This window comes from Balaenoptera borealis (assembly GCF_965194805.1).
Source record: "Balaenoptera borealis genome assembly, chromosome: 18".
Classification (NCBI taxonomy): domain Eukaryota; kingdom Metazoa; phylum Chordata; class Mammalia; order Artiodactyla; family Balaenopteridae; genus Balaenoptera; species Balaenoptera borealis.
In genome coordinates, this window is record NC_138877.1 from 864582 (window position 1) to 883996 (window position 19415).

The 19415-nt window shown below is 46.3% G+C and overlaps 1 long non-coding RNA gene across 1 annotated transcript in view; it reads right to left on the reverse strand.

The window, feature by feature from the left end:
• Positions 1–502: 502 nt before the first annotated feature.
• The window catches only part of LOC309615827, a 45622-nt gene continuing 26709 nt past the window's right edge, over positions 503–19415 (reverse strand). The window contains exons 2-3 of the long non-coding RNA XR_014237087.1: positions 17814–17830; positions 503–1168 (exon numbers count right to left, since the gene is read on the reverse strand). This is a non-coding gene — a long non-coding RNA (uncharacterized lncRNA). The remainder of the gene's footprint in view (positions 1169–17813; positions 17831–19415) is intronic.

Below are 19415 nucleotides of genomic sequence, written 5' to 3' on the forward strand. Positions count from 1 at the left end.
TGTTTTAAGGAACAGCTTAAAAAGAGAATCCAAATGTGATTTCTTTATAGTGGGTGTGTTCCTTATCTTATCCTAGTGTCTAAACTCTTCTCCATGGCTGGACCCCCAGATAATATTCCTTTACGTGCTAAGGGGTATCTAGATAGTGGAATAGCTTTAATAAATACCCTAACCCTAACGCGTACCCTAACCCTAACCCCTACCCTAACCCTAATACGTACCCTAATCCTAACCCGTACCCTAAACCGAGCCCTAACCCTACCACTAACCCTAATCCTAACCCTAACCCATACCCTACGCCGTACCCGAACCCCTCCCCGAACCCGTACCCTCAGCCGTACCCTAAACCTAACCCTAAGCCGAACCCTAACCCTAGGCTACCCTTGACTGCTTCTGCCTCCAATAGATTTCCTAAGCACTAGTGTTTTAAGGAACAGCTTAAAAAGAGAATCCAAATGTGATTTCTTTATAATGGGTTTGTTCCTTATCTTATCCTAGTGTCTAAACTCTGCTCCATGGCTGGACCCTCAAATAATATTCCTTTACGTGGTAAGGGGTATCTAGAGGGTGGGATAGGTTTAATAACTACCCTAAACCTAACGCGTATCCTAACCCTAACCCCTACCCTAACCTTAACATGTACCCTAATCCTAACCCGTACCCTAAACCGAGCCCTAACCCTAACACTAACCCTAACCCTAGGCCTAACCCATACCCTACGCCGTACACGAACTCCTCCCCGAACCCGTACCATAAGCCGTACCCTAACCCTAACCCTAAGCCTAACCCGAACCCTAGGTTACCCTTGACTGCTTCTGCCTCCAATAGATTTCCTAAGCACTAGTGTTTTAAGGAACAGCTTAAAAAGAGAATCCTAATGTGATTTCTTTATAATGGGTGTGGTCCTTATCTTATCCTAGTGTCTAAACTCTTCTCCATGGCTGGACCCCCAGATAATATTCCTTTACGTGCTAAGGGGTATCTAGACAGTGGGATAGGTTTAATAACTACCCTAACCCTAACGCGTACCCTAACCCTAACCCCTACCCTAACCCTAACACGTACCCTCAACCGAGCCCTAACCCTAACGCTAACCCTAAACGTAACCCAAACCCATAACCTACGCCATACCCGAACCCCTCCCTGAACCCGTACCCTAAGCCGTACCCTAAACCTAACCCTAAGCCTAACCCTAACCCTAGGCTACCCTTGACTGCTTCTGCCTCCAATAGATTTCCTAAGCACTAGTGTTTTAAGGAACAGCTTAAAAAGAGAATCCTAATGTGATCTCTTTAAAATGGGTGTGTTCCTTATCTTATCCTAGTGTCTAAACTCTTCTCCATGGCTGGACCCCCAAATAATATTCCTTTACGTGCTAAGGGGTATCTAGAGAGTGGGATAGGTTTAATAACTACCCTATCCCTAACGCGTACCCTAACCCTAACCCTAACACGTACCCTAATCCTAACTCGTACCCTAAACCGAGTCCTAACCCTAACAATAACCCTAACCCTAACCCTAACCCATACCCTACGCCGTACACGAACCCCTCCCCGAAGCCGTACCCTAAGCCGTACCCTAACCCTAACCCTAACCCTAGGCTACCCTTGACTGCTTCTGCCTCCAATACATTTCCTAAGCACTAGTGTTTTAAGGAACAGCTAAAAAAGTGAATCCTAATGTGATTTCTTTATAATGGGTGTGTTCCTTATCTTATCCTAGTGTCTAAACTCTTCTCCATGGATGGACCCCCAAATAATATTCCTTTACATTCTAAGGGGTATTTAGAGAGTGGGATAGGTTTAATAACTACACTAACCCTAACGTGTACCCTAACCCTAGCCCCTACCCTAACCCTAACACGTACCCTAATCCTAACCCGTACCCTAAACCGAGCCCTAACCCTAACACTAACCCTAACCCTAACCCTAACCCATACCCTACGCCATACCCGAACCCCTCCCCGAACCAGTACCCTAAGCCGTACCCTAACCCTAACCCTAAGGCTAACCCTAACCCTAGGCTACCGTTGACTGCTTCTGTCTCCAATAGATTTCCTAAGCACTAGTGTTTTAACGAACAGCTTAAAAAGAGAATCCTAATGTGATCTCTTTATAATGGGTGTGTTCCTTATCTTATCCTAGTGTCTAAACTCTTCTCCATGGCTGGACCCCCAGATAATATTCCTTTACGTGCTAAGGTGTATCTAGAGAGTGGGATAGGTTTAATAACTACCCTAACCCTAACGCGTACCCTAACCCTAACCCCTACCCTAACCCTAACACTTACCCTAATCCTAACCCGTACCCTAAACCGAGACCTAACCCTAACGATAACCCTAACCGTAACCCTAACCAATACCCTACGCCGTACCCGAACCCCTCCCCGAACCCGTACCCTAAGCCGTTCCCTACCCTAGGCTACCCTTGACTGCTTCTGCCTCCAATAGATTTCCTAAGCACTAGTGTTTTAAGGAACAGCTAAAAAAGTGAATCCTAATGTGATTTCTTTATAATGGGTGTGTTCCTTATCTTATCCTAGTGTCTAAACTCTTCTCCATGGATGGACCCCCAAATAATATTCCTTTACATTCTAAGGGGTATTTAGAGAGTGGGATAGGTTTAATAAATACACTAACCCTAACGCGTACCCTAACCCTAGCCCCTGCCCTAACCCTAACACGTACCCTAATCCTAACCCGTACCCTAAACCGAGCCCTAACCCTAACACTAACCCTAACCCTAACCCTAAACCATACCCTACGCCATACCCGAACCCCTCCCCGAACCAGTACCCTAAGCCGTACCCTAACCCTAACCCTAAGGCTAACCCTAACCCTAGGCTACCGTTGACTGCTTCTGTCTCCAATAGATTTCCTAAGCACTAGTGTTTTAACGAACAGCTTAAAAAGAGAATCCTAATGTGATCTCTTTATAATGGGTGTGTTCCTTATCTTATCCTAGTGTCTAAACTCTTCTCCATGGCTGGACCCCCAGATAATATTCCTTTACGTGCTAAGGTGTATCTAGAGAGTGGGATAGGTTTAATAACTACCCTAACCCTAACGCGTACCCTAACCCTAACCCCTACCCTAACCCTAACACTTACCCTAATCCTAACCCGTACCCTAAACCGAGACCTAACCCTAACGCTAACCCTAACCGTAACCCTAACCAATACCCTACGCCGTACCCGAACCCCTCCCCGAACCCGTACCCTAAGCCGTTCCCTACCCTAGGCTACCCTTGACTGCTTCTGCCTCCAATAGATTTCCTAAGCACTAGTGTTTTAAGGAACAGCTTAAAAAGAGAATCCTAATGTGATTTCTTTATAATGGGTGTGTTCCTTATCTTATCCTAGTGTCTAAACTCTTCTCCATGGCTGAACCCCCAAATAATATTCCTTTACGTGCTAAGGGGTATCTAGAGAGTGGAATAGGTTTACTAACTACCCTAACCCTAACGCGTACCCTAACCCTAACCCCTACCCTAACCCTAACAGGTACCCTAATCCTAACCCGTACCCTAAACCGAGCCCTAACCCTAACACTAACCCTAACCCTAAATCTAACCCATACCCTACGCCATACCCGCACCCCTCCCCGAACCCGTACCCTAAGCCGTACCCTAAGCCTAACCCTAAGCCTAACCCTAACCTTAGGCTACCCTTGACTGCTTCTGCCTCCAATAGATTTCCTAAGCACTAGTGTTTAAAGGAACAGCTTAAAAAGAGAATCCTAATGTGATTTCTTTATAATGGGTGTGTTCCTTATCTTATACTAGTGTCTAAACTCTTCTCCATGGCTGCACCCCCAAATAATATTCCCTTACGAGCTAAGGGGTATCTAGAGAGTGGGATAGGTTTAATAACTACCCTAACCCTAACGCGTACCCTAACCCTAACCCCTACCCTAACCCTAACACGTACCCTAATCCTAACCCGTACCCTAAACCGAGCCCTAACCCTAATACTAACCCTAACCCTAACCCTAACTCATACCCTAGGCCGTACCCGCACCCCTCCCCGAAACCGTACCCTAAGCCGTACCCTAACCCTAACCCTAAGCCTAACCCTGACCCTAGGCTACCCTTGACTGCTTCCGCCTCCAATTGATTTCCTAAGCAGTAGTGTTTTAAAGAACAGCTTAAAAAGAGAATCCTAATGTGATTTCTTTATAATGGGTGTGTTCCTTATCTTATCCTAGTGTCTAAACTCTTCTCCATGGCTGGGCCCCCAAATAATATTCCTTTACGTGCTAAGGGGTATCTAGAGAGTGGGATAGGTTTAATAACTACCCTAACCCTAACGCGTACCCTAACCCTAACCCCTACCCTAACCCTAACACGTACCCTAATCCTAACCCGTACCCTAAACCGAGCCCTAACCCTAACACTAACCCTAACCCTAACCCTAACCCATACCCTACGCCGTACCCGAACCCCTCCCCGAACCCGTACCCTAAGCCGTACCCTAACCCTAACCTTAAGCCTAACCCTAAACCTAGGCTACCCTTGACTGCTTCTGCCTCCAATAGATTTCCTAAGCACTAGTGTTTTAAGGAACAGCTTAAAAAGAGAATCCGAATGTGATTTCTTTATAATGGGTGTGTTCCTTATCTTATCCTAGTGTCTAAACTCTTCTCCATGGCTGAACCCCCAAATAATATTCCTTTACGTGCTAAGGGGTATCTAGAGAGTGGAATAGGTTTACTAACTACCCTAAACCTAATGCGTACCCTAACCCTAACCCCTACCCTAACCCTAACACGTACCCTAATCCTAACCCGTACCCTAAACCGAGCCCTAACCTTAACACTAACCCTAACCCTAACCCTAACCCATACCCTACGCTGTACCCGAACCCCTCCCCGAACCCGTACCCTAAGCCGTACCCTAAGCCTAACCCTAAGCCTAACCCTAACCCTAGGCTACCCTTGACTGCTTCTGCCTCCAATTGATTTCCTAAGCAGTAGTGTTTTAAGGAACAGCTTAAAAAGAGAATCCTAATGTGATTTCTTTTTATTGGGTGTGTTCCTTATCTTATCCTAGTGTCTAAACTCTTCTCCGTGCCTGGACCCTCAAATAATATTCCTTTACGTGCTAAGGGGTATCTAGAGAGTGGGATAGGTTTAATAACTACCCTAACCCTAACGCGTACCCTAACCCTAACCCCTACCCTACCCCTAACACGTACCCTAATCCTAACCCGTACCCTACACCGAGCCCTAACCCTAACACTAACCCTAACCCTAACCCTAACCCATACCCTACGCCGTACCCGCACCCCTCCCCGAACCCGTACCCTAAGGCGTACCCTAGGCCTAACCCTAAGCCTAACCCTAACCCTAGGCTACCCTTGACTGCTTCTGCCTCCAATAGATTTCCTAAGCACTAGTGTTTTAAGGAACAGCTTAAAAAGAGAATCCTAATGTGATTTCTTTATAATGGGTGTGTTCCTTATCTTATCCTTGTGTCTAAACTCTTCTCCATGGCTGAACCCCCAAATAATATTCCTTTACGTGCTAAGGGGTATCTAGAGAGTGGGATAGGTTTACTAACTACCCTAACCCTAACGCGTACCCTAACCCTAAACCCTACCCTAACCCTAACACATACCCTAATCCTAACCCGTACCCTAAACCGAGCCCTAACCTTAACACTAACCCTAACCCTAACCCTAACCCATACCCTACGCTGTACCCGAACCCCTCCCCGAACCCGTACCCTAAGCCGTACCCTAAGCCTAACCCTAAGCCTAACCCTAACCCTAGGCTACCCTTGACTGCTTCTGCCTCCAATAGATTTCCTAAGCACTAGTGTTTTAAGGAACAGCTTAAAAAGAGAATCCTAATGTGATTTCTTTATAATGGGTGTGTTCCTTATCTTATCCTAGTGTCTAAACTCTTCTCCATGCCTGGACCCTCAAATAATATTCCTTTACGTTCTAATGGGTATCTAGAGAGTGGGATAGGTTTAATAACTACCCTAACCCTAACGCGTACCCTAACCCTAACCACTACCCTAACCCTAACACGTACCCTAATCCTAACCCATACCCTAAACCGAGCCCTAACCCTAACACTAACCCTAACCCTAACCCTAACCCATACCCTACGCCATACCCGCACCCCTCCCCGAACCCGTACCCTAAGCCGTACCCTAAGCCTAACCCTAAGCCTATCCCTAGCCCTAGGCTACCCTTGACTGCTTCTGCCTCCAATAGATTTCCTAAGCACTAGTGTTTTAAGGAACAGCTTAAAAAGAGAATCCTAATGTGATTTCTTTATAATGGGTGTGTTCCTTATCTTATCCTAGTGTCTAAACTCTTCTCCATGGCTGCACCCCCAAATAATATTCCCTTACGTGCTAAGGGGTATCTAGAGAGTGGGATAGGTTTAATAACTACCCTAACCCTAACGCGTACCCTAACCCTAACCCCTACCCTAACCCTAACACGTACCCTAATCCTAACCCGTACCCTAAACCGAGCCCTAACCCTAACACTAACCCTAACCCTAACCCTAACTCATACCCTACGCCGTACCCGCACCCCTCCCCGAACCCGTACCCTAAGCCGTACCCTAACCCTAACCCTAAGCCTAACACTAACCCTAGGCTACCCTTGACTGCTTCTGCCTCCAATTGATTTCCTAAGCAGTAGTGTTTTAAGGAACAGCTTAAAAAGAGAATCCTAATGTGATTTCTTTATAATGGGTGTGTTCCTTATCTTATCCTAGTGTCTAAACTCTTCTCCATGGCTGGGCCCCCAAATAATATTCCTTTACGTGCTAAGGGGTATCTAGAGAGTGGGATAGGTTTAATAACTACCCTAACCCTAACGCGTACCCTAACCCTAACCCTTACCCTAACCCTAACACGTACCCTAATCCTAACCCGTACCCTAACCGAGCCCTAACCCTAACACTAACCCTAACCCTAACCCTAACCCATACCCTCCGCCGTAGCCGCACCCCTCCCCGAACCCGTACCCTAAGCCGTACCCTAACCCTAACCCTAAGCCTAACCCTAACCCTAGGCTACCCTTGACTGCTTCTGCCTCCAATAGATTTCCTAAGCACTAGTGTTTTAAGGAACAGCTTAAAAAGAGAATCCTAATGTGATTTCTTTATAATGGGTGTGTTCCTTATCTTATCCTAGTGTCTAAACTCTTCTCCATGGCTGGACCCCCAAATAATATTCCTTTACGTGCTAAGGGGTATCTAGAGAGTGGGATAGGTTTACTAACTACCCTAACCCTAACGCGTACCCTAACCCTAACCCCTACCCTAACCCTAACACGTACCCTAATCCTAACCCGTACCCTAAACCGAGCCCTAACCCTAACACTAACCCTAACCCTAACCCTAACCCATACCCTACGCCGTACCCGAACCCCTCCCCGAACCCGTACCCTAAGCCGTACCCTAACCCTAACCCTAAGCCTAACCCTAACCCTAGGCTACCCTTGACTGTTTCTGCCTCCAATAGATTTCCTAAGCACTAGTGTTTTAAAGAACAGCTTAAAAAGAGAATCCTAATGTGATTTCTTTATAATGGGTGTGTTCCTTATCTTATCCTAGTGTCTAAACTCTTCTCCATGGCTGAACCCCCAAATAATATTCCTTTACGTGCTAAGGGGTATCTAGAGAGTGGGACAGGTTTAATAACTATCCTAACCCTAACGCGTAACCTAACCCTAACCCCTACCCTAACCCTAACACGTACCCTAATCCTAACCCGTACCCTAAACCGAGCCCTAACCCTAACACTAACCCTAACCCTAACCCTAACCCATACCCTACGCCATACCCGCACCCCTCCCCGAACCCGTACCCTAAGCCGTACCCTAAGCCTAACCCTAAGCCTAACCCTAACCTTAGGCTACCCTTGACTGCTTCTGCCTCCAATAGATTTCCTAAGCACTAGTGTTTAAAGGAACAGCTTAAAAAGAGAATCCTAATGTGATTTCTTTATAATGGGTGTGTTCCTTATCTTATACTAGTGTCTAAACTCTTCTCCATGGCTGCACCCCCAAATAACATTCCCTTACGAGCTAAGGGGTATCTAGAGAGTGGGATAGGTTTAATAACTACCCTAACCCTAACGCGTACCCTAACCCTAACCCCTACCCTAACCCTAACACGTACCCTAATCCTAACCCGTACCCTAAACCGAGCCCTAACCCTAATACTAACCCTAACCCTAACCCTAACACATACCCTACGCCGTACCCGCACCCCTCCCCGAAACCGTACCCTAAGCCGTACCCTAACCCTAACCCTAAGCCTAACCCTAACCCTAGGCTACCCTTGACTGCTTCCGCCTCCAGTTGATTTCCTAAGCAGTAGTGTTTTAAGGAACAGCTTAAAAAGAGAATCCTAATGTGATTTCTTTATAATGGGTGTGTTCCTTATCTTATCCTAGTGTCTAAACTCTTCTCCATGGCTGGACCCCCAAATAATATTCCTTTACGTGCTAAGGGGTATCTAGATAGTGGGATAGGTTTACTAACTACCCTTACCCTAACGCGTACCCTAACCCTAACCCCTACCCTAACCCTAACACGTACCCTAATCCTAACCCGTACCCTAAACCGAGCCCTAACCCTAACACTAACCCTAACCCTAACCCTAACCCATACCCTACGCCGTACCCGAACCCCTCCCCGAACCCATACCCTAAGCCGTACCCTAACCCTAACCCTAAGCCTAACCCTAACCCTAGGCTACCCTTGACTGCTTCCGCCTCCAATTGATTTCCTAAGCAGTAGTGTTTTAAGGAACAGCTTAAAAAGAGAATCCTAATGTGATTTCTTTATAATGGGTGTGTTCCTTATCTTATCCTAGTGTCTAAACTCTTCTCCATGGCTGGACCCCCAAATAATATTCCTTTACGTGCTAAGGGGTATCTAGAGAGTGGGATAGGTTTACTAACTACCCTAACCCTAATGCGTACCCTAACCCTAACCCCTACCCTAACCCTAACACGTACCCTAATCCTAACCCGTACCCTAAACCGAGCCCTAACCCTAACACTAACCCTAACCCTAACCCTAACCCATACCCTACGCCATACCCGCACCCCTCCCCGAACCCGTACCCTAAGCCGTACCCTAAGCCTAACCCTAAGCCTAACCCTAACCTTAGGCTACCCTTGACTGCTTCTGCCTCCAATAGATTTCCTAAGCACTAGTGTTTAAAGGAACAGCTTAAAAAGAGAATCCTAATGTGATTTCTTTATAATGGGTGTGTTCCTTATCTTATACTAGTGTCTAAACTCTTCTCCATGGCTGCACCCCCAAATAATATTCCCTTACGAGCTAAGGGGTATCTAGAGAGTGGGATAGGTTTAATAACTACCCTAACCCTAACGCGTACCCTAACCCTAACCCCTACCCTAACCCTAACACGTACCATAATCCTAACCCGTACCCTAAACCGAGCCCTAAACCTAACTCTAACCCTAACCCTAACCCTAACCCATACCCTCCGCCGTACCCGCACCCCTCCCCGAACCCGTACCCTAAGCCGTACCCTAAGCCTAACCCTAAGCCTAACCCTAACCCTAGGCTACCCTTGACTGCTTCTGCCTCCAATAGATTTCCTAAGCACTAGTGTTTTAAGGAACAGCTTAAAAAGAGAATCCGAATGTGATTTCTTTATAATGGGTGTGTTCCTTATCTTATCCTAGTGTCTAAACTCTTCTCCATGGCTGAACCCCCAAATAATATTCCTTTACGTGCTAAGGGGTATCTAGAGAGTGGAATAGGTTTACTAACTACCCTAAACCTAATGCGAACCCTAACCCTAACCCCTACCCTAACCCTAACACGTACCCTAATCCTAACCCGTACCCTAAACCGAGCCCTAACCTTAACACTAACCCTAACCCTAACCCTAACCCATACCCTACGCTGTACCCGAACCCCTCCCCGAACCCGTACCCTAAGCCGTACCCTAAGCCTAACCCTAAGCCTAACCCTAACCCTAGGCTACCCTTGACTGCTTCTGCCTCCAATTGATTTCCTAAGCAGTAGTGTTTTAAGGAACAGCTTAAAAAGAGAATCCTAATGTGATTTCTTTTTATTGGGTGTGTTCCTTATCTTATCCTAGTGTCTAAACTCTTCTCCGTGCCTGGACCCTCAAATAATATTCCTTTACGTGCTAAGGGGTATCTAGAGAGTGGGATAGGTTTAATAACTACCCTAACCCTAACGCGTACCCTAACCCTAACCCCTACCCTACCCCTAACACGTACCCTAATCCTAACCCGTACCCTACACCGAGCCCTAACCCTAACACTAACCCTAACCCTAACCCTAACCCATACCCTACGCCGTACCCGCACCCCTCCCCGAACCCGTACCCTAAGGCGTACCCTAGGCCTAACCCTAAGCCTAACCCTAACCCTAGGCTACCCTTGACTGCTTCTGCCTCCAATAGATTTCCTAAGCACTAGTGTTTTAAGGAACAGCTTAAAAAGAGAATCCTAATGTGATTTCTTTATAATGGGTGTGTTCCTTATCTTATCCTTGTGTCTAAACTCTTCTCCATGGCTGAACCCCCAAATAATATTCCTTTACGTGCTAAGGGGTATCTAGAGAGTGGGATAGGTTTACTAACTACCCTAACCCTAACGCGTACCCTAACCCTAAACCCTACCCTAACCCTAACACATACCCTAATCCTAACCCGTACCCTAAACCGAGCCCTAACCTTAACACTAACCCTAACCCTAACCCTAACCCATACCCTACGCTGTACCCGAACCCCTCCCCGAACCCGTACCCTAAGCCGTACCCTAAGCCTAACCCTAAGCCTAACCCTAACCCTAGGCTACCCTTGACTGCTTCTGCCTCCAATAGATTTCCTAAGCACTAGTGTTTTAAGGAACAGCTTAAAAAGAGAATCCTAATGTGATTTCTTTATAATGGGTGTGTTCCTTATCTTATCCTAGTGTCTAAACTCTTCTCCATGCCTGGACCCTCAAATAATATTCCTTTACGTTCTAATGGGTATCTAGAGAGTGGGATAGGTTTAATAACTACCCTAACCCTAACGCGTACCCTAACCCTAACCACTACCCTAACCCTAACACGTACCCTAATCCTAACCCATACCCTAAACCGAGCCCTAACCCTAACACTAACCCTAACCCTAACCCTAACCCATACCCTACGCCATACCCGCACCCCTCCCCGAACCCGTACCCTAAGCCGTACCCTAAGCCTAACCCTAAGCCTATCCCTAGCCCTAGGCTACCCTTGACTGCTTCTGCCTCCAATAGATTTCCTAAGCACTAGTGTTTTAAGGAACAGCTTAAAAAGAGAATCCTAATGTGATTTCTTTATAATGGGTGTGTTCCTTATCTTATCCTAGTGTCTAAACTCTTCTCCATGGCTGCACCCCCAAATAATATTCCCTTACGTGCTAAGGGGTATCTAGAGAGTGGGATAGGTTTAATAACTACCCTAACCCTAACGCGTACCCTAACCCTAACCCCTACCCTAACCCTAACACGTACCCTAATCCTAACCCGTACCCTAAACCGAGCCCTAACCCTAACACTAACCCTAACCCTAACCCTAACTCATACCCTACGCCGTACCCGCACCCCTCCCCGAACCCGTACCCTAAGCCGTACCCTAACCCTAACCCTAAGCCTAACACTAACCCTAGGCTACCCTTGACTGCTTCTGCCTCCAATTGATTTCCTAAGCAGTAGTGTTTTAAGGAACAGCTTAAAAAGAGAATCCTAATGTGATTTCTTTATAATGGGTGTGTTCCTTATCTTATCCTAGTGTCTAAACTCTTCTCCATGGCTGGGCCCCCAAATAATATTCCTTTACGTGCTAAGGGGTATCTAGAGAGTGGGATAGGTTTAATAACTACCCTAACCCTAACGCGTACCCTAACCCTAACCCTTACCCTAACCCTAACACGTACCCTAATCCTAACCCGTACCCTAACCGAGCCCTAACCCTAACACTAACCCTAACCCTAACCCTAACCCATACCCTCCGCCGTAGCCGCACCCCTCCCCGAACCCGTACCCTAAGCCGTACCCTAACCCTAACCCTAAGCCTAACCCTAACCCTAGGCTACCCTTGACTGCTTCTGCCTCCAATAGATTTCCTAAGCACTAGTGTTTTAAGGAACAGCTTAAAAAGAGAATCCTAATGTGATTTCTTTATAATGGGTGTGTTCCTTATCTTATCCTAGTGTCTAAACTCTTCTCCATGGCTGGACCCCCAAATAATATTCCTTTACGTGCTAAGGGGTATCTAGAGAGTGGGATAGGTTTACTAACTACCCTAACCCTAACGCGTACCCTAACCCTAACCCCTACCCTAACCCTAACACGTACCCTAATCCTAACCCGTACCCTAAACCGAGCCCTAACCCTAACACTAACCCTAACCCTAACCCTAACCCATACCCTACGCCGTACCCGAACCCCTCCCCGAACCCGTACCCTAAGCCGTACCCTAACCCTAACCCTAAGCCTAACCCTAACCCTAGGCTACCCTTGACTGTTTCTGCCTCCAATAGATTTCCTAAGCACTAGTGTTTTAAAGAACAGCTTAAAAAGAGAATCCTAATGTGATTTCTTTATAATGGGTGTGTTCCTTATCTTATCCTAGTGTCTAAACTCTTCTCCATGGCTGAACCCCCAAATAATATTCCTTTACGTGCTAAGGGGTATCTAGAGAGTGGGACAGGTTTAATAACTATCCTAACCCTAACGCGTAACCTAACCCTAACCCCTACCCTAACCCTAACACGTACCCTAATCCTAACCCGTACCCTAAACCGAGCCCTAACCCTAACACTAACCCTAACCCTAACCCTAACCCATACCCTACGCCATACCCGCACCCCTCCCCGAACCCGTACCCTAAGCCGTACCCTAAGCCTAACCCTAAGCCTAACCCTAACCTTAGGCTACCCTTGACTGCTTCTGCCTCCAATAGATTTCCTAAGCACTAGTGTTTAAAGGAACAGCTTAAAAAGAGAATCCTAATGTGATTTCTTTATAATGGGTGTGTTCCTTATCTTATACTAGTGTCTAAACTCTTCTCCATGGCTGCACCCCCAAATAACATTCCCTTACGAGCTAAGGGGTATCTAGAGAGTGGGATAGGTTTAATAACTACCCTAACCCTAACGCGTACCCTAACCCTAACCCCTACCCTAACCCTAACACGTACCCTAATCCTAACCCGTACCCTAAACCGAGCCCTAACCCTAATACTAACCATAACCCTAACCCTAACACATACCCTACGCCGTACCCGCACCCCTCCCCGAAACCGTACCCTAAGCCGTACCCTAACCCTAACCCTAAGCCTAACCCTAACCCTAGGCTACCCTTGACTGCTTCTGCCTCCAGTTGATTTCCTAAGCAGTAGTGTTTTAAGGAACAGCTTAAAAAGAGAATCCTAATGTGATTTCTTTATAATGGGTGTGTTCCTTATCTTATCCTAGTGTCTAAACTCTTCTCCATGGCTGGACCCCCAAATAATATTCCTTTACGTGCTAAGGGGTATCTAGATAGTGGGATAGGTTTACTAACTACCCTTACCCTAACGCGTACCCTAACCCTAACCCCTACCCTAACCCTAACACGTACCCTAATCATAACCCGTACCCTAAACCGAGCCCTAACCCTAACACTAACCCTAACCCTAACCCTAACCCATACCCTACGCCGTACCCGAACCCCTCCCCGAACCCATACCCTAAGCCGTACCCTAACCCTAACCCTAAGCCTAACCCTAACCCTAGGCTACCCTTGACTGCTTCCGCCTCCAATTGATTTCCTAAGCAGTAGTGTTTTAAGGAACAGCTTAAAAAGAGAATCCTAATGTGATTTCTTTATAATGGGTGTGTTCCTTATCTTATCCTAGTGTCTAAACTCTTCTCCATGGCTGGACCCCCAAATAATATTCCTTTACGTGCTAAGGGGTATCTAGAGAGTGGGATAGGTTTACTAACTACCCTAACCCTAATGCGTACCCTAACCCTAACCCCTACCCTAACCCTAACACGTACCCTAATCCTAACCCGTACCCTAAACCGAGCCCTAACCCTAACACTAACCCTAACCCTAACCCTAACCCATACCCTACGCCATACCCGCACCCCTCCCCGAACCCGTACCCTAAGCCGTACCCTAAGCCTAACCCTAAGCCTAACCCTAACCTTAGGCTACCCTTGACTGCTTCTGCCTCCAATAGATTTCCTAAGCACTAGTGTTTAAAGGAACAGCTTAAAAAGAGAATCCTAATGTGATTTCTTTATAATGGGTGTGTTCCTTATCTTATACTAGTGTCTAAACTCTTCTCCATGGCTGCACCCCCAAATAATATTCCCTTACGAGCTAAGGGGTATCTAGAGAGTGGGATAGGTTTAATAACTACCCTAACCCTAACGCGTACCCTAACCCTAACCCCTACCCTAACCCTAACACGTACCATAATCCTAACCCGTACCCTAAACCGAGCCCTAAACCTAACTCTAACCCTAACCCTAACCCTAACCCATACCCTCCGCCGTACCCGCACCCCTCCCCGAACCCGTACCCTAAGCCGTACCCTAAGCCTAACCCTAAGCCTAACCCTAACCCTAGGCTACCCTTGACTGCTTCTGCCTCCAATAGATTTCCTAAGCACTAGTGTTTTAAGGAACAGCTTAAAAAGAGAATCCTAATGTGATTTCTTTATAATGGGTGTGTTCCTTATCTTATCCTAGTGTCTAAACTCTTCTCCATGGCTGAACCCCCAAATAATATTCCTTTACGTGCTAAGGGGTATCTAGAGAGTGGAATAGGTTTACTAACTACCCTAACCCTAACGCGTACCCTAACCCTAACCCCTACCCTAACCCTAACACGTACCCTAATCCTAACCCGTACCCTAAACCGAGCCCTAACCCTAACACTAACCCTAACCCTAATCCTAACCCATACCCTACGCTGTACCCGAACCCCTCCCCGAACCCGTACCCTAAGCCGTACCCTAAGCCTAACCCTAACCCTAGGCTACCCTTGACTGCTTCTGCCTCCAATAGATTTCCTAAGCACTAGTGTTTTAAGGAACAGCTTAAAAAGAGAATCCTAATGTGATTTCTTTATAATGGGTGTGTTCCTTATGTTATCCTAGTGTCTAAACTCTTCTCCATGGCTGGGCCCCCAAATAATATTCCTTTACGTGCTAAGGGGTATCTAGAGAGTGGGATAGGTTTAATAACTACCCTAACCCTAACGCGTACCCTAACCCTAACCCCTACCCTAACCCTAACACGTACCCTAATCCTAACCCGTACCCTAAACCGAGCCCTAACGCTAACACTAACCCTAACCCTAACCCTAACCCATACCCTACGCCGTACCCGCACTCCTCCCCGAACCCGTACCCTAAGCCGTACCCTAAGCCTAACCCTAAGCCTAACCCTAACCCTAGGTTACCCTTGACTGCTTCTGCCTCCAATAGATTTCCTAAGCACTAGTGTTTTAAGGAACAGCTTAAAAAGAGAATCCTAATGTGATTTCTTTATAATGGGTGAGTTCCTTATCTTATCCTAGTGTCTAAACTCTTCTCCATGCCTGGACACCCAAAATAATATTCTTATACGTGCTAAGGGGTATCTAGAGAGTGGGATAGGTTTAATAACTACCCTAACCCTAACGCATACCCTAACCCTAACCCCTACCCTAAACCTAACACGTAACCTAATCCTAACCCGTACCCTAATCCTAACCCGTACCCTAAACCGAGCCCTAAACCTAACACTAAACTTAAGCCTAACACTAAGCCATACCCTACGCCGTACCCAAACACCTCCCCAAATCCGTACCCTAAGCCGTACCCTAACCCTAACCCTAAGCCTAACCCTAACCCTAGGCTACCCTTGACTGCTTCTTCCTCCAATAGATTTCCTAAGCACTAGTGTTTTAAGGAACAGCTTAAAAAGAGAATCCTAATGTGATTTCTTTATAATGGGTGTGTTCCTTATCTTATCCTAGTGTCTAAACACTTCTCCATGGCTGGACCCCCAAATAATATTCCTTTACGTGCTAAGGGGTATCTAGAGAGTGGGATAGGTTTAATAACTACCCTAACCCTAACGCGGACCCTAACCCTAACCCCTACCCTAACACTAACACGTACCCTAATCCTAATCCGTACCCTAAAACGAGCCCTAACCCTAACACTAACCATAACACTAACCCTAAACCATACCCTACGCCGTACCCGAACCCCTCCCCGAACCCGTACCCTCAGCCTTACCCTAAGCCTAAGCCTAAGCCTAACCCTAACCCTAGGCTACCCTTGACTGCTTCTGCCTCCAGTAGATTTCCTAAGCACTACAGTTTTAAGGAACAGCTTAAAAACAGAATCCTAATGTGATTTCTTTTTAATGGGTGTGTTCCTTATCTTATCCTAGTGTCTAAACTCTTCTCCATGGCTGGACACCCAAATAATACTCCTTTACGTGCTAAGGGGTATCTAGAGAGTGGGACAGGTTTAATAACTACCCTAACCCTAACGCATACCCTAACCCTAACCCCTACCCTAACCCTAAGCTACCCTTGACTGCTTCTGCCTCCAATAGATTTCCAAAGCACTAGTGTTTTAAGGAACAGCTTAAAAAGTGAATCCTAATGTGATTTCTTTATAATGGGTGTGTTCCTTATCTTATCCTAGTGTCTAAACTCTTCTCCATGGATGGACCCCCAAATAATATTCCTTTACATGCTAAGGGGTACCTAGAGAGTGGGATAGGTGTAATAACTACCCTAACCCTAATGCGTACCCTAACCCTAAACCCTACCCTAACCCTAACACGTACCCTAATCCTAACCCGTACCCTAAACCGAGCCCTAAACCTAACACTAACCCTAACCCATACCCTACGCCGTACACGAACCCCTCCCCGAACCCGTAACCTAGGACGTACCCTAACCCTAACCCTAAGCCTAACCCTAACCCTAGGCTACCCTTGACTGCTTCTGCCTCCAATAGATTTCCTAAGCACTAGTGTTTTAAGGAACAGCTTAAAAAGAGAATCCTAATGTGATTTCTTTATAATGGGTGTGTTTCTTATCTTATCCTAGTGTCTAAACTCTGCTCCATGGCTGGACCCTCAAATAATATTCCTTTATGTGCTAAGGGGTATCTAGAGAGTGGGATAGGTTTAATAACTACCCTAACCCTAACGCATATCCTAACCCTAACACCTACCCTAACTTTAACACGTACCCTAATCCTAACCCGTACCCTAAACCGAGCCCTAACCCTAACACTAACCCTAACCCTAAGCCTAACCCATACCCTACGCCGTACCCGAACTCCTCCCCGAACCCGTACCTTAAGCCATACCCTAACCCTAACCCTAAGCCTAACCCTAACCCTAGGCTACCCTTGACTGCTTCTGCCTCCAATAGATTTCCTAAGCACTAGTGTTTTAAGGAACAGCTTAAAAAGAGAATCCTAATGTGATTTCTTTATAATGGGTGTGTTCCTTATCTTATCCTCTGTGTCTAAACTCTTCTCCATGCCTGGACCACCAAAATAATATTCTTATACGTGCTAAGGGGTATCTAGAGAGTGGGATAGGTTTAATAACTACCCTAACCCTAACGCATACCCTAACCCTAACCCCTACCTTAACGCTAACATGTACCCTAATCCTAACCCGTACCCTAAACCGAGAACTAACCCTAACACTAACCCTAACCCTAACCCTAACCCATACCCTATGACGTACACGAAACCCTCACCGAACCCGTACACTAAGCCGTACCCTAAACCTAACCCTCAACCTAACCTTAACCCTAAGCTACCCTTGACTGCTTCTGACTCAAATATAATTCCTAAAAAATAGTGTTTTAAGGAACAGCTTAAAAAGAGAATCCTGATGTGATTTTTTATAATGGGTGTGTTCCTTATCTTATCCTATTGTATAAACTCTTCTCCATGGCTGGACACCCAAATAATATTCCTTTATGTGCTAAGGGGTATCTAGAGAGTGGGATAGGTTTAATAACTACCCTAACCCTAATGCGTACACTAACCCTAACCCCCACCCTAACCCTAACACGTACCCTAATCCTAACCCATATCCTAAAACGAGCCCTAACCCTAACACTAACCCTAACCCTATCCCTAACCCATACCCTACGCCGTACCCGAACCCCTCCAAGAACCCGTACCCTCAGCCGTACCCTAAGCCTAACCCTAAGCCTAACTCTAACCCTAGGCTACCCTTGACTGCTTCTGCCTCCAACAGATTTTGTAAGCACTAGTGTTTTAAGGAACAGCTTAAAAAGAGAATCCTAATGTGATTTCTTTATAATGGGTTTGTTCCTTATCTTATCCTAGTGTCTAAAGTCTTCTCCATGGCTGGACCCCCAAATAATATTCCTTTACGTGCTAAGGGGTATCTAGACAGTGGGGTAGGTTTAATAACTAACCTAACCCTAACACGTACCCTAACCCTAACCCCTACCCTAACCCTAACACGTACCCTAATCCTAACCCGTACCCTAAACCGAGCCCTAACCCTAACACTAACCCTAACCCTAACCCTAACCCATACCCTACGCCATACCCGAACCCCTCCCCGAACCCGTACCCTAAGCCGTACCCTAACCCTAACCCTAAGCCTAACCCTAACCCTAGGCTACCCTTGATTGCTTCTGCCTCCAGTAGATTTCCTAAGCACTAGTGTTTTAAGGAACAGCTTAAAAAGAGAATCCTAATGTGATTTCTTTATAATGGGTGTGTTCCTTATCTTATCCTAGTGTCTAAACTCTTCCCCATGGCTGACCCCCAAATAATATTCCTGTACGTGCTAAGCGGTATCTAGAGAGTGGGATAGGTTTAATAACTACCCTAACCCTAACGCGTACCCTAACCCTAACCCCTACCCTAACCCTAACACGTACCCTAATCCTAATCCGTACCGTAAAAAGAGCCCTAACCCTAACACTAACCATAACACTAACCCTAAACCATACCCTACGCCGTACCCGAACCCCTCCCCGAACCCGTACCCTAAGCCGTACCCTAAGCCTAACCCTAAGAAGAATCCTAACCCTAGGCTCCCTTTGACTGCTTCTGCCTCCAATAGATTTCCTAAGCACTAGTGTTTTAAGGAACAGCTTAAAAAGAGAATCCTAATGTGATTTCTTTATAATGGGTGTGTTCCTTATCTTATCCTAGTGTCTAAACTCTTCTCCATGGCTGGACCCCCAGATAATATTCCTTTACGTGCTAAGGGGTATCTAGAGAGTGGCATAGGTTTAATAACTAACCTAACCCTAACGCGTAACCTAACCCTAACCGCTACCCTAACCCTAACACGTACCCTAATCCTAACCCGTACCCTAAACCGAGCCCTAACCCTAACA